Source organism: Anticarsia gemmatalis, chromosome 17 (assembly GCF_050436995.1).
Source record: "Anticarsia gemmatalis isolate Benzon Research Colony breed Stoneville strain chromosome 17, ilAntGemm2 primary, whole genome shotgun sequence".
Taxonomy (NCBI): Eukaryota; Metazoa; Arthropoda; class Insecta; order Lepidoptera; family Erebidae; genus Anticarsia; species Anticarsia gemmatalis.
The window spans coordinates 9,621,460-9,638,272 of NC_134761.1; the positions used below are offsets into that span (position 1 = coordinate 9,621,460).

At 34.0% G+C, this 16,813-nt stretch overlaps 1 protein-coding gene across 2 annotated transcripts in view; it reads right to left on the minus strand.

Annotated features, from left to right (window-relative positions):
* LOC142980068 (zwei Ig domain protein zig-8-like) overlaps nucleotides 1-16,813 on the minus strand; it is a 505,717-nt gene that overhangs the window by 80,971 nt on the left and 407,933 nt on the right. The gene's annotated exons all lie outside the window — the stretch shown is intronic.

Consider the following 16,813-nt stretch of genomic DNA (forward strand, 5'->3'; position numbering starts at 1 on the left):
TTAAAGGCTTTAATGTATGGAGCCTTTGTTTTGGTCCACGGGAAATGTTATTAGCAGACTTAATGATATTTCAAAGGTACATTAATTGAAGTCGGAAAGTAACTTTGGGGATTTATTAAAAATACATTGTTAGGAATTGTTGTGAATTTGTGATATCATGCTAACAGTTTTTGATATATAATTTCTATTTATGCATAGCGTTATTTGATAATAGCCAATAAAAAACAAATGACTATTGATAAATAATTTAGGAAATCTTACCACTAAATGTAGCTATCTGGCATCTATTTAATCAACGAGCCTTTTCGGTCCACGTAGTAGTAGGTACTGTATATAACATGATGATATTATGTTTAGTGAAGACGATTAAATCAAAGATGATTTATAACTTGACGAATGACAATGCCAAATTACATTCTCTACATTCAGAATATGACAAATGTTACACCCGAAAGTCTAGGCAGAAGTGTATGAAATACACCCGCGTTTCTCCATTAAAAATGTTAGACAAAATTAAATGTAGTAGAGAGCGAGAAACAAAAGGTAAACAAATGCTTGTCTCATTAAAACCAGGTTCAGCTACGGAAAATCTAGGATTAAGCGAATTAAACTTTCGCAAACATAAACTGTGGATATTGGAGAAAAATAATTGTAGAATACTACGTGGAGCAAAACTCGCTGACTTGACGGCCACACTTAAAGTAGTATCCGCCTACAAAATGCTTTGCAAATTGGATCATTAAGAGCTTAAACCGACAGTTTAGAGTTGCTTAAAAACCTGTTTCCGTATCACCGCTTTTCCCTGATCATTTTCTAGAGAGCATCCGTAAACTATAGGATTAACAGAGACAAAAAGTATTTGATACTTTTGGACCTGATTTTTAAACCTGTACTGTAACGGTTGTAATGAAATAAACTAGAAAAGAAATTGGAGTACTTATATTTTTAACAGTTTTAGAGTAACGCTTTTGTGTAAAGTTTGGTCTAAAAATCCCAAATTTAGGTTACCTATTTCTATAAATTTTCTGTATTTTGTACTTATTGCGTATTTTCTAATTTAGTATTCCTATATCTTTATATTTGGATATTGTTGGTCTGTATAATGGTTTTTACAATACCTGTATACATACAGTGATGTTTTAAAATTAGTACGGTATTGTCGAATATTTTTCTCTGTGGTTTTAAAGATTAGTTACAAATGTGTGATTAGAAAATAGAAACGGGAATCAGGAACGTCTGGATGTTAACTGATAGAAGGGAAAAAACAGGTTTAAATTCGTATGAACTGACTTTAATTAAGACTTAAAAAATAGCAAAGCAGGAAAACACACTTTATATTGAAACGAAAATACAAACACGATACCCTCAATATAACAATGACGATCCATTAAAAATCATACATTTCACACAACCACTTAAACAGCAAAAAGCAAAAAAAAAAACTTGAAAGAACTCATCCTTTTAAGAGCGAACCCAATTGTACAAAAAGAAAAACATTTGAAATGGTAACATGTAGACGTAAAACGTCTTATTTCACAGACTTTATGTTGCCGTGACAAAATTGTTACCTTTTTATTTGAACCAAAGCATTAAAGAGTAAAAATATTTTTATGTCAACAAAGGGAAGGCGTTGCGGAATTATTTCGTGTACGTAAGGATTTCTACAAGCTCTTTGACAACTAGTCTGATTATATTTTTGTTTATGTTAGCTTGGGATATTTTTTGACTGGGAATTTTGTTACTGTGGTGACTAAATGTTTTATGAATGAACAGTCATTTTGTCGTTTTCTTTTTAAGTTTAGCCGTACTGAAATGCTTTAATTGTAAAGTTTTAGTAACTAATGTAATGGACGCCTATTTTCAATCAAGGAGGCAATATTGTATTCACATTAAAGATATCCATGAGTAAATGAGTTTTAAATAGTGTTCCTGCATCATACGTTTGCTGCTGGAGCATTTGCAAAACTTAATTTCCACTTTTTCTGTGATGAAACATTTGCTTTACTCGTTACCGATAGAGGTGCAACATAACTAAGATAATATCCATAATATCTAATACACACGAACACAAATTACTTACATCAAGAAGGAAAACACCTTAGCCAGTCATCGATTCACCTAACACTAATCGAAACAAACACTCGGAATTCCATTGTTCAATCCAGTTTACATAACTGCTAAGTAGATATCACTAGTATTTGCGTTACGGCACATGACGTAAACAATCGTAACATGCCAAATTATCACATAGTTTTCGGACTAATCCCAAGCAAATAGAACCTTATTTGTTATATAGACATTGGGAGACGTAAACAGTGAGTAATCTGGGCCTACTATTGTTTCTCTATAGTTTAACTCGATTTGTTAACGCGTTCGAGATATAAGTGAGAAATTTGTGAACTTATAAATAATAATTTAATTATATATTTCTGAAATTTTGTTTTAATGGACGTCAAATTAAAAATAAATCTCAACATTGTGGGAAAATTGTACGCATAAAATCACTGAGATTTTCACACTTAAGCCTTTGATACTGTGCCTTGCATGGGCGACAGTTTCGCTGAAAACATTATTTTCGATTAATGATTCAATGAAAGTCGAATCTTTTCATCGCAAACGTTTGCCGCCGAATTATCTTTCAACAAAATCAGAATCAAATCATTTATTCATTTAGGTCAAATATTGACACTTATGATAGTCATTACAATTACTGAATCTACCACTAGCTCGGAAAGGGGGGTAGAGCCTTATGAGAAGAGCTAGCGAGAAACTCACGGCCACTCTTTTCAATCGGTTTTCAATGTGGTTGATACAATAATTGATCATGCGAGGAGCTGCCAACAATCAGCGATATAGACGAAATATTAGTTAATACAACAGTATGGTTTTCCGGCAATACCTCTTTATCGATATCTGTTTCTGATAAACATTAGTAAAATAGCAGTGTTTCCTTTGGAATTAATTTCAAAGTAAAGGGCTTTTGAAATTACTCGACCTTTTGAATATTATCTATAAAACAAGATTTACAGAAATTCTACGTGGACCTCTGTTGTATAATTGAACGTGATTATCTTCTAAAGTTACAGTCCATTGAAATTATCAAGTACTACAATTTGATTTTCATTAAAAGATTTTGAGATTTCTATATTATCGTTCTTGTTTCTTCCTAGAGCTTGTGAATTTCGACTTAAGCAGTCACCGTATAAAAAAAACGCTTTTAAGATTTTATACGATTTTCTATTAGTATTTTCGAGAAATTCGATCGTAAATAAAGTGAGTTACCATAGTAGCCACCTAAATCTAATTCCGTTGAAGGATTGTTATACATACAATAATAATACCTAGCTGATACGTTAATCAAAACGAGATATATAAACATGTATTATGACAACTCAGAGACTATTTACCAACACTATGGGCTATCGATATCCGACTAAAGAGCTATTGTTAAATATTGTATGAAAAATCAATCAGTGTAGGTACCTAGCGTATTTTGCAACAAAAAATTTGGAACTTATAAAAATGTCATGAGTATATTATGCGTTCGTGTGGAATGTGATGTACTGGATGGAGTGAAATGGAGAAAGAAAACGTAGAAAGGTGGACTCCGCTAAAAAACAATCAGATAGCTATCGATAAATTTTGTGTAAAAATCTGCGGGTGCCGAAGTAACTATTTTTGCGTCACATTTTAAATGTCAAACTCTCTATATTCTATAGTATCGATTGAAGGCAATCGCGCTACTGATCTGTATACTATAACGCTATTATGTTTGAACTATTTAGTTGCCATAGAGATCTATTGAAGCATTGCTTCGATGAATGAGATGAATCAGTCCGTTTACAATCAAATGGACCGTGTTTATGCTTTGGTGAACTTTGTTTAGCGTGGGCTAAGGATATGATGGAGATATTGACTACTACCTACGCGTAGGTATTGTGGTTTGGTAGTGAAATATATAGAATAATTATGATCTATCTATCATGGGAAGTAAATAGCTGGTTATTTTTTCTTAAAAAAGACAACTCCCGCACTAAAAATTGCTCTTGTGTCGCGGGAACTTTTACAAACATACAAACAACGGACACAAAGCACAACCAGACGTGAAACAATTATTTGCGGATCGCACAAATAAATTACTCCGTGTGGGAATCGAACCCACGACCTCCCGGCGCAGTGGTGTCGTGACCTAAACCACTGCGCTACGGAGGCAGTCAAGTGGTTGAAGGTAATCTCTAATAATAAATATTCAATAACAAAAGTTTGTGCGAATGGACGTTATTTTTAAAAAGTAAAGGTGAATCACTCTGGGATAGGTATTAAAGTTATCAAAAAACGAATATTATGCGGAAATCAACGCGGACATCCATTTTAACTCAGATTGTTTGTCATTTCGACGCAAGTTACACCGACTAATGACTATAGTAGCAGGCTAACTATGTAAAAAATAAAATATATAATGAGATATTAAAATAATAAAAGTAGAAATATTTTGGTTCCTGATTAATCCTGATTTACGAGATAAGTCACATGCATGTAACCTAAGAGTTAGCATTATCTATTGTAGTGAAATGTATGCACATTGAGGTACTGCCATACGAGCATTTTACATAAACAAGTTACTTGAAAAATATTTATTTTGTCCTTATTTTTTACCTAGCGGCTCAATAATAAATTCATGTCAGTGACTAAGTCATTATGATTAAGACTAAGTCCATCTGTCAAAAGCACTCGAGCAATAAAAACAACTCAGCATATTCCAACTTAAATGACAATCAAAAAAGTATAATTAATATAAAAAGTTGTTGCTTTTTATTACAAACTTTTATTGAGTTCTCAAAGTTAATTTAAAAGAAAAGTGTTAATTAATTTAAAGCTTTTTGTTTTATTTAGTTTGACGAGTTTAGTACGCATCGTTGATTTTATTTGTACACTAGTTTCTTGATTATAGTTGTATTATTATGGTTTATATATATTATTCTCGGATCTCAAACAATCTTTGCACAAAAAAATATTCAAATCAGTCCTATGGTTTAAGCATGAAGAAGAAACAGACACACCGACAGTTTCAAATTTATAAGAAGGGGCCTGGATTTAATATGGCCAGCCAAAATATATGGCCACATTAGTCCAAACAAACGTTGTAAAAATGTAGGTTTTAAAATTGCTTCTTGTCATAGGACTGCTCATGTTACTTCATAATACTGATCGTCACTTTGCCAAGCAATTAATGACGTGTCCCGAACAATTTTTCCCAAAATATCGTATACGGGAAACCGTATTACCAGAACAGTAAATCAGCAGCAGAAACCTAGCTCCAATTTGTCTCCAGACTTTCCTGTTGCCATTATTTGATCCAAACAATAGGTCTTTAGTCTAGATTAATACAAGATAACATGATTAATGTAACAAGTTATGTTATAAGCCTATCATAATAGTATATACACGTTGCCACCTCAATAACATACGGACCTAAGTCAAAATTTCTGGAAAATTTAAGGCTATAATTGTAAACCATTACTGTCCTACTGCTGGGCAAATGTCTCCTCCTGTAATGAGGCAGAGGTTAGACCGTCAGTCCACCACGCTGGCCGACTGCGGGTTGGGGACTTTGTATTCCTTCAAGAACTGTGTTAAAGAACTCTCAGACATACAAGGTTGAATTTCGATATTTCTCTTCAATGTTTATCTACCGGTAAGCGCCAACAGAGACAGAAAAACTATAGTAACAAATTATTAAATGAATTTGTGTCACTCTCGTTATTTTTCAAATACTTGTAATTTATTAAATTTATTTCAATTCAAATTCGTTTTATTAATATTTTAATGATTTTATTTTTACGATATGAAGATGAGTAGTTGTCAAATAACAAAACATTTTAAGTACAAACTAATTTTATTCTAAAAATGAGCCGTAACGTCAAAATTTTGAATTCTTAAACGTGATCTCCGAAAAAACTACTTTTTCGTATTATGCCTCTATTTTATTGAGGGTGCGATGTGTTAATTACATACATATTGCCTGGAACAATGGCTATTACTCTTATGTGATTGAAACACATAAATCATAAAAGTTTGGTAATTTTATCCGGCGGGGAATGGAGGTTTGTTTTGTTTGTAGCTAGCATGATATATATTGTGTTTTTAGATACATTTTTGACTAGCTGACCTGAGTGGCTTTACTCACACAATAATAATCATAGTGATACATAGAATTATTTAATTAAATAGATTCTTGTCAAAGCAACTATCATTCACAGTATTAAAAAAAGACTGGTAATACAAAAAATAATATCGAAAGCCCGGTTTCTGAGGCACATTTAGCGGTAGTTTATATATTCAATTGAGTCAAAACTCATAAAAAAACGCAATTGAATAGATAAACTACCGTTAAATTTACTTAGAAACCTTGTTAACAAACAAAATTATTTTCTGTCGATTGTTTTTTTTAAATTCATTATCATCGTTATATGAATTCTAAGTTAAAAGTCGAAATTTCACTCCGAATAAGATGTAGTTATTACCGTAAAAAGAGTTTCCTGACTACTTAAGACAGTGCATAATAGACTACGACCTAACTGGCCACTAGTCTTAGTAAAATAAGCCATCAATTAAAGCAGTAACTAAATGCTTAAGACAAAAATGCTGACGACAATACTTACTTCTTTGTGGCGTTATGTAATCTTCCTAGGACTTTTGTAGGTGGTATATATTAAGATTTTTTATTGTTATTTATAAGTATAATATAATCAGTTTAAAAGCTTTATAAGTTCTTTGGGAGTAGGTTCTATTTTAGTAATAAAAATGTTAATACTAAATAACACGTCAAATAAAAATGCCTAAGTGCTTTTTACTGTTCCCTGTCCGGCTTCGTAGCCCGGAATAAGTTTGCCTACCAAGAGAATAGTGTTAAAATTAGAACAACGTTAACGTGAAAAAATATCTACGTTTAAACATGGAAAATCAGCATTTTTATTTTGAGCAGCGTTTTGCATCAAATTTTGACACAGATTGACACGACTAATAGCTTGCAGCAAAAGGTAATGTAGCCGAAAAGTCAAGTTGTGTGAATTCGCAGTGGATGCCAGGTGGGTAGCGGGAGCGTGTGGTTCTTAGGATGAATACAGTGAAACCGGGGCGTTTGACCGGTCGGTCATGTCTAAGTTGTAATCCAAACGAAAGCATTTTTTACCAAATTTCAGAGCCCAAATAAGTGAATTTCAAACATTCGGGTATGAATTCAAGCGTATTTCACATTGTAGACTTACATAAAACCTAATTACAGAACACAAAAACTCTTGGCTGCGTGAGTAAACGTTGCGAGGAAGCAACCCGTGCCAAAACTAACGAAGCAAACTTTGACTCCGTCCAACTTCGGCTAAGTTCGGCTAACTCCGGCGGCATTCGCCTCTAACCAGTTACAGCCGGACCGTGCCTTGGGACAGCCTGCAAAAACTTGCTAAATGTCCCTTGAGATCATAGCGTATCATGAAGAGACTTTAGGCCTTCGAGAAAACGGACAGGGATAGGTTGCTTAGTGAATTTTGTATAAAGTTGATGTTTTTTTACCCATGTTTATTCCTTACGGACTAAAGTTTGTTGGGATTGACTGAACAGATGTGAATGTTTGCCTTTTGATGTACGTATTTACTGAAGGTTAGTAGGGGTCAGTGGTAAAAGGAAATCGAATATCGAGTTGAATGTGGAGACGAAGAGTTCGCAGTGAAGGTGTTTTATGCGAGGCGAGATAGTTCAATGATCGATAATGCTAACAAGTTTTCTGACACTTTTTTGGTTCATAACAAAAATCTTCTTTATGTTGACATACGCATCGATTCCAAATCTACGTAATTTCACATATTGTTTGTAAGAGGTTATTATGCAGAGACTAACAACACTTTAACTTGTTTGAAGCTTGCAAATTTTTGTGTGTCATTTATTTTGTTTCTTCTGAAAATGTATACGTAAAGAATGAATTCATGTACAAAAGTAATAAGTACCCATTATTTCCAAATATAAATCAGGCAGTCTATTTTAAACCTCGATAAAATCATCCACGCTAACGATCCTCAAGCTCAACATCTATACATTTCTAAAACAAACCAATTACTATTTAAATTATATTTAAACACGCTTTTATACGCGTTAATTAATTTGCTTAACTAACAATTGAAAACCACCAGGATATCTTGAGCCGCTGTAGTGATCAAGTTGTGTGGGTGTCTGGTTGTTATATTGACAGACAGGGGTCAGGTTAAACTGGTTATATTGGCTATGAAAAGTCATCAAGAGGTTGATTTTCAAAGTGAACGTGACAGAACCATGGTTTCGTAATCAGTAATGGGAATGCCTTTGATCCTTTCCCTGTCGAGTTCAGTTAATTATATAACGACACCGGTTCAAACCAGTATTTACTGTGTCTAGCTGTCCTTTGATTCTGTGGGATTGTGGGAACATTTGGCATGGAGCGCGTTTTTTGTACCGTATTTTATACCGTAGTTACGGAAAAATATGGTTGACGTTATTGCTTAGGTTTTTTGCCAATATAATTTAATGAAATACAAGACTATTCCCTTTTTAATCCGAAGTTAAAGAGAGGAAGCGTTTAGGGCAATTCTACATAGATTTTCTATGAGCAAAATTATTTTAATGTTATGTATAGTCTCTAATGACTAGACTACAATAGCCAATAGTACCTTCGGGAATTGGATAGGTCTGTATTCCTTGATAATTACAAAGAAGTGAGAATTGTCAGTATTTGGAACAGTGTTATGATCTTTTTACTTTATTTCTAAACAAAGTTTATATACAACACGGAACTGTGAAAGTTGCTTCTAAAACACTATATTTTAGTATACGTTCCCTTAAACTGAACTCCGTTGTAGTTTTCCATCTAGTTTTAGCTACTCCTCACATAAATCTCTGTTCACACACAATTTATACCGCTAGATTACTTCATAACTCCTGGGAAAATTTTGTCACCGAAATATTATCCACGGTAAACAGTATTTTAGTTCCAACGCGGTCTTTTCAAGTTCTGATGGTCCTTAGGGTGTAATCTAAAGCGGCAATGTACGCAGTATATATAGTACACAGATTTACGTCGGCGAACGGACTGGGAGCAATTATGTTGGACGATTCCTTAGGCCTTTGCGTCTGGTATCTTATGCGACAAATGTTACACAGTTTTACAAGGTATATTTTGATGAGTTTTATTTTTGTTGTTTGTTGTGAACAAAAACAGGCTTATTGATGGCCAGTGAGGTTATAATTTGATACCTTTTGGGACAAATTTAAGGGAAAAAAGTCGACTTTCGGTGTTATCTTGCACTACAGTTGCTGCTAAATTTTATTTGGTAAAGTCGGATTATTTAAAAAATTGTTAGGCGCGTAACTGGCTGTATTTAATTGACTTGAATTGAGATAGATTTGTCATTTGTCAAAAAAAAAATAGCTAACAAGTACAAATTCTAGTCCCAGGGAGTATAAACGGGACGCGAACTTAGGTTCGAGTCCCGTTTATACCTTTTCGGGTAAGGATTAGCCTTTACTAAGATTCTGCTGTTTATCTGCGTTTGTTTAAACTCATTAGCGGCGTTGTAGCGAATTTGGCTCAAAAGTAATAAATACTCTCAATAAATTGAAAGCAGCTAATTCACCCCACTGAACCCACCACACGCGGCGCTACGCTTATTGCGCCGAGGTGACCACTTTAACCACTACGCCAAAGTATTACTATTTACTTACCTACTATAAAAATATAAATACGCAGAACAATCGTGCTTGCTATCGCAGCTTTAGTTATCAAACGGAAATCATTATCGTTTCGCTACTGCGTCATAATGTCCCTATTCTATAAATTGTTTAGTATTATTTATTATTTTACTGGGAATTATTATCTACTAGCTGACCCGCGCAACTTCGTTTGCGTGTATCCCGCTACTTCGACAAATACAGTCAACGCACCAACACATATTGGATACTAATTTTCAATTCACAATAACTTCTCTTTCCCTTAACCGCGTTTAAAATATTAAAATGTTTTTTGGTTTCTGTGACTCTTCTTTGATCGCCCCCCCTATCAGTTTTTGGGAAAAATATTTAAGTAATGTACAGATTTTTTTTTGTCTTATATGTATAGATCAAAGTCGTAGTACCTACTTTTTAATAGTACGCTGCCCCCGCCGCCGCGGCCGGCCCGTACCGTGCCGCAATACTAATATCGTGATATCTCCTAAACTATATGTCTAAATAACACACTGTAAACTGCAAAAATAATCTAAATTAAATGCTCGTGATGATGAACTTACTTATTTTGATAAGGATATATGTATTATTGGTTATATCATCAGTTAAACATCACCCAACGAATTAAATGTTTTTTTAATACAGAAAAGTAGTTTTTGTGACTTAAATAAAAAAGCTGGATATATGTCGTCGCGGACTTTTTTGTAGAACTAATAAAGACCAATGTTTTTGCTATACATTGTTCTTACTTGTATCCAACGGTATAAGCGGCGCACGCACAAATGCAATCTTCAATTAGATTTTTTTTCTGACTTCTTGGACATAAATCGCTATAACTCAGCTAATATAGTTTCAATGTATTTCAATTATATATAAAAACCTGTCGGAGAAAATACTCTTTCTATTAGTGAAAACCGCATCAAAATCCGTTGCGAAGTTTTAAAGTTTTATGCATACGAAGGGACTACAGACAAAATGGGCGACTTTGTTTTATACTATGTAGTGATGACGATTGTTTTAATCCGTAGTACCCAGTATTAATAACTCTGGATTTAATAGTTCCGACTAAACGTGGACATGTGAATAATTTTCTACGTTTGAATGTTATACTAGCAGTATTTTTCAATAACATTAACTAGAAATGTTTAGTAGCTTTTCTTCTACTGTCATCTACCGACAACCGGCTATCTATCGAGAAATTTGGCACGAAAATCTGATCAGTGCCTCTAGCGGGCTCCGTGAGAACTATTATGGCAGTACATTTTAAATGTCAAACTCTCGATACTCGATAGTACTGACTGTAGAGAATTGCGCTACAAACAGCCAATCATTATAAAGTATTTAGAAAATGTACTGATATCGGTAAACGGAAGACATAGATGAAATTGACTCCAGGTATAGACGAAATGGCATGATGAAGCTTGCTATGGACATTGACACGGTACGACGTCGCAAAGCAGTAGCAAATTATTTTAGAAAAAGTGTTTGATCAGCAGATGTAAAGTCTACAATGACTATACGGGGCCTTTATAAAAGTGTTAACTGCTGTTTATTTATATATTTATTAACCATTGCAATATCACAAATATAGAGAACTCGCTATATTTGTTTGTGAGCACAAATTTCCCGCCTGTTTACCCGTAAAATAAAATTGCAAAATAACACCCCATTTTGACATTAAAGAGATCACGCTCATAACATTAAGCATTAGACGCGAACTTTCTGAGAATCGTTCTGAAATCGATAACAACGTCGTTGAAGCAGCATGCAAACATTCCGTTTGGGAACGTAACAAGGGTTTGTTTAGTAAACATAGTACGAATGTGTTATATTAAAGCCCAAGGTGGCAAGTACATACATACAAACATACAGACAAACATAAAATTACTCCTTTTTCCCATGTGGGTAGGGAGAGACCAGAAAACGCCACATGGTACGATCCTTAACTACCCTTGCTTCATTCACATCCATCTATTCAGTACATGGTAGATAATAACTATAATTAAATAGTTGTTATAAGGTACAAAAGTTTAATTAATCAAATCGATGATGAACAATGTCGTTGAAGCAGCATGCAAACATTCCGTTTGGGAACGGAGCAAAGGTTTGTTTAGTAAACATAGTACGAATGTGTTATATTAAAGCCCAAGGTGGTAAGTACATACATACATACATACAATCACGCCTTTTCCTCATACGGATCGACAGAGACCAGAAAACGCTACTAACGCCATGTAAAGATCGTAGGTGGTACCTACGATCTTAATAATAATATAGGTTGGGTAATATAGATAAAAAGTTATACGGTACAAAATTAAATAGAAAAGCTTAATCAATCTCTGTTGCCTACCGATAAGTATCTTTGCATACTTTCTGTGTGGTGCGGTCGGTAGTGCATTTGACTACTGATAACAGGTTCGGTTCGGTTCTGGGTTTAGACATTCTGTAAGGCATTCTTAATATTTTCTTTTTCGAGAAAATTGCAAGTATACGAGACTTAGGTATGAGATTGAGTCATATACTTGAAGATAAATGATAAATGTGCTGTATAACTGACATCTCATGGGTGATGATGATACGATTTCTAAAATATTGTATTAATGAGCTGAGAAAATTTACTCATCTACGTTAAAAATGATAATATCGCATAAAGTAAAAATGCCTTTTATCATCTTATTAATAAAATTAACACTTGCTATGAAAAAAAACCTGATTAAACAAAATGTAATATTAGCAAGTAATTTCCAATAGCGTCCTACAATATTTTCAGTACGACCTATATTTGGTTTCCGGCCCAATTACCATACCGGGCCGCAATTGAGGCAGAAACTCGGCACTTTTGAGGCACCTTAATAAATAACTATCAAATAAAACGTAATGTTCTTGCGGCATTCTTATCAATACCGCCGCATCGGGTGAAGTTAACCGGGATTTTTGGTTGAAAAGGAATTTTACGGGAATTTAATTTTAATCTGTTATTTTACCCGTAGCCCGATTCTTTACTACTATCGAGTATCGGCTATCGAGAAAATTTGTATAAAAATCTGATCAATGCCTCTCGCGGACGTCGTAGAAACTATTTTTGCAGTAGGTACTTTCTAAATGTCAAACTCTCGATATTCGATGGTTCCAGTTGTGGAAAATCGCGTTATCGTACACACGAGGTGTTGAGTAAAATTAAAATAGCCTTTTTTAATTACATTATTTAAACTGTATACATTATTTAATATGATACATGTATCAGTTTTCACTGCTATCAAATTGTGGAAACTATTTCTTATTTAGTACAGTCGTTTTGGCGTATATAGCTTGATCAAATATCCATACAGTGTGATACCACCATTTTTTTTTAAGTTCTTCTATGCGTAATATTACAATGCAACGGGTCCTAAATGCGATAAAAATTAAAGGTTACTATATTTTTTCATTACTCGACACTTCAAGCGGGTCACATTGGTCTAGGTAACGGCAGAACTAGCTTACTTCATAGTATTTCGTTTCTAGAACTATGCCTTATCTACAGTTCATTTGTGTGGTACAGTTTTAACAGATTACGTGGTAATATGTAGAACAATAGATAATGTGAGCGCTCTCAGACTCGTCTAAGACAATAGAGTTAATCAGACGCACACACAATGTACATTACTGTATCCTACAGCTCTTAGCTCTGAATAGATCAGTGTGGTTGGGGTCTAGTCGTCAATAATAATATTGTTTTAAATATTAAAATATACCTAGTACCTACCGTGGTTTTGATATGCAAGTATTTTGTAAGAAAACCTTGATTATATGCGCATTGAAACGTTACAATTTCTGGTATTACGAATATGTTTTCTAAGTAATACTGAGAGAACTCAAGAACAGTGATAGTCAAGTGTTTCAAGCATTCGTCTCTCATGGTTTCCAATTTTCGACGTTGTCTGAGTTTGAAATAATTATCTCCTATTTCAACAATGAATGAAAATAGGGTGATTTACTTCTGTGAAAGTTTTTTACTGCTCTTAAAAATGGAAACTTGATGCAATGTCGTTAGCTAAACCTGCATATTATGGTCAGCCCTGTGGTCTCAATGTCAAGTCACTAAGTCATTCCGGGAATACGCCCCTGTCCAGTACTGTGTTCAGACATGAGTCTGACTAACCCCCGGTTTCTGAGGTACATTCAGCGGTAGTTGGTCTATTCAATAGCGTATAAGCTCATATAAAAGTTACAGCCTGAATAGATAAACTACTGCTACATCCACCTCAGAAATCAAGCATAAATTATTGAAAACTTAATTTATCATGAGTTCAGTCTGCAACATAAAATGATCAATGCACTGAAGCACTTGTCATGCAGTCAATTATTACACTACAAATTAATAAAATCGACGCACGGCCAATAAAAGTTCAATATCAATGACAGGACACTACATTATTGCGGAAATGCTACAAATGGAATCTTCCTTTAGCGATAAATTCAATTTATTTATACTGCAGTGCAAATTATTATCTTTGACGTCCTGTTGTATATTTATCTAGCTATACAGTGTATTACATATTGACATTTGTTGTGTGAAAAAAGTTCATTATTTCTATGCATGTAGCCGGAATATTGAATCAGTAGCGCGATTTTTTAGAGTATCAAGAAATGTGATTTAGATATTTATAAAGTACTGAAAATGAAAATAAGTTCAATCTTACAGAATCCACTAGGGGTGTCCGTCAAATAATTAATAAACTAGCTCCATAGCTTTTAATAAAAAAAAACAATTCAAATATATTTCAACTCGAATGGTACTTTCAAAATAGACGAAAATTTCAAAAACAGTAAGCTTGAAACTAAAAGGAATACAAATTCGAGTCTAAAATAAAATCTGTCGGCGACCCATTTAAGTAGTCTCCAATAAAGTCGTTTGGTATAAACAAGAGCGTTTTTCCGAATCGAAATACTCAGACGCCACTATCTTGGCCACAAAAGGTCCATAAACGCGGCGAACTGTCGAAAAAGTCTATTAACTATCCCTCCCTGACAATTGTATCGTAATGTTTAACGTTTAACGCGCGACTGCCAAGCGTTTCTTTACGTTTTAGACCGGTATTGTGGAAGAGAAACTGTGTTTAAAAGTATTCAGTTCAAATGCAGACTGGAAAATATTCTTTATTTCGAATACAAAGTATTTGAAATAGTCTTATAGTATTGACCGTTCTGGAAATGCTGGTTGTAACTATGCGTTTGCATGTGTTGTAAGGACGTTTTGATAATATTTTCTAAATTTTATATATTTTTTTAGGTCTTTTTAGCCCCGTTAGTGATTGGAATAATTTCAATTTGGAGATATTAGCGGCTGGCGGATATTCCCGACTGTCATTTTCGAAGATCTTTGACAGTCGTTAACAGTAGACAGAAGCTTGAAAGTCTGACAACCAGTCTTGCCGAAGGATATCGTGTCAAATCCCAGGTAACTGGGTTGTGGAGGTCAGATAGGCAGTCGTTCCATGTAAAACACTGGTATTCAGTTGCATCCGATGAGACTGGAAGCCGACTACAACATAGTTTGAAAGAAAGGATAAGCTGATATAGCGGCTAGCAACTTCATAGACATCACTAAACTGTTAATATAGGTGCCGTAAGAAGACACAAGAACGTAGTCGCAGTGCCCTCAAAACATATTTATTAACTAGCTAGGTAGCATTATTGTTCAAGTTTTTGGCAACACCTATACCGACTAAGATATGTGTAGTAGAAACACTACACGTTCAACATGTTTTTCATTTAGGGACAAATTCTACGTATCTGACAAAAACTTCAAAATTATTCCACTTATGAAGTTATGTGTCGATGGAATAATCGGCTTTTAACCGTTTATTAAATGAACAGATAACATATTATAATGATTCATTAGAATAACAAACGTTATGCGATAATCGCTGTCATTATTACGTTCAAATATCATTTGTCTCTCCTAATATTTTGCTAATATTCAATTAATTTTGTAAATATCCCTTATTGTTTTGAATTTGATTTGAACGTTTGCGAATTATCATATTATGAAAATAGAATTAATTGTTGGTAGATAGGTGTTCAATGGAGGTCAGGAGCATTGTAATTACTCGTAACTGATGGTTCTGTATGACTAGTACCTCGATTCTCTACTACTATCGACTACCGTCAACCGGCCTGTCATCGAGAAATTTTGTATGAAAATCTGATCAGCGCCTCTGACGGGTGTCGTATAAAATATTTTGGCAGTACATTCTATATGTTAAAATTTCGATAGCTAGCCGGTTGTCGGTAGTCGATAGTGGTAGAGAATCGAGGTATTGGTGTATCTATGTAAGCAAAAGAAAAGTATGGAGATAGTAATAGGAAGCGTTCTTGTCTCAGCCTACATTCACTGAAATAAAGGCATTCTTTTATATAAATATGTCTATGTTTGTACGATATATTGATATTATTTGTTTGTTTTTTAAACTGTGAATTATTCTAGTATTGAATTTTTTTTACACGAAAATACCGAAATCAGTGACGCAAAACTTGTACTGTCAGGAAATATTATTCATTTTGGGAATCACACAACATTATTCATAACTTACTCATATTTTTTTTATTGTATTTGGACTCAAGGCCTCACCCCTCCCCTAGTTTGGGAGAAGACCCTTGCAGTGGGACAGTAATGGGCTAGAAAAAAAAATGGTATTTTAATATTTGTATGGAAAATTACGTTTAAAAAACAAATATTTCCATGGAATTTGTCATAACGGTAGTGTATAATCTAGATTAAATTTATTCTGATATACTTTTGATCTCAGACAAATGTAAACGGACAAATTTGAAGAGAAGATATTATAGCATTTCCATACTTCTTACTAATAATGATAATGTGAAAGACAGTGTTTGTGTGTTTGTCCTGGCAAAACGGCTGCAACAAATTTGGTAAAAAATTGACAGTAATTCAATTTTACCCCAAGCAAGGACATAGGCTTTCTTAACTAAAAGCCTTAAATATGAGCAAGTGTAATCTATTTTAATTATTTTCCTTCTAAGAATTAGCCTTATTAGGGCTATACTATCATAAATTGAGGCT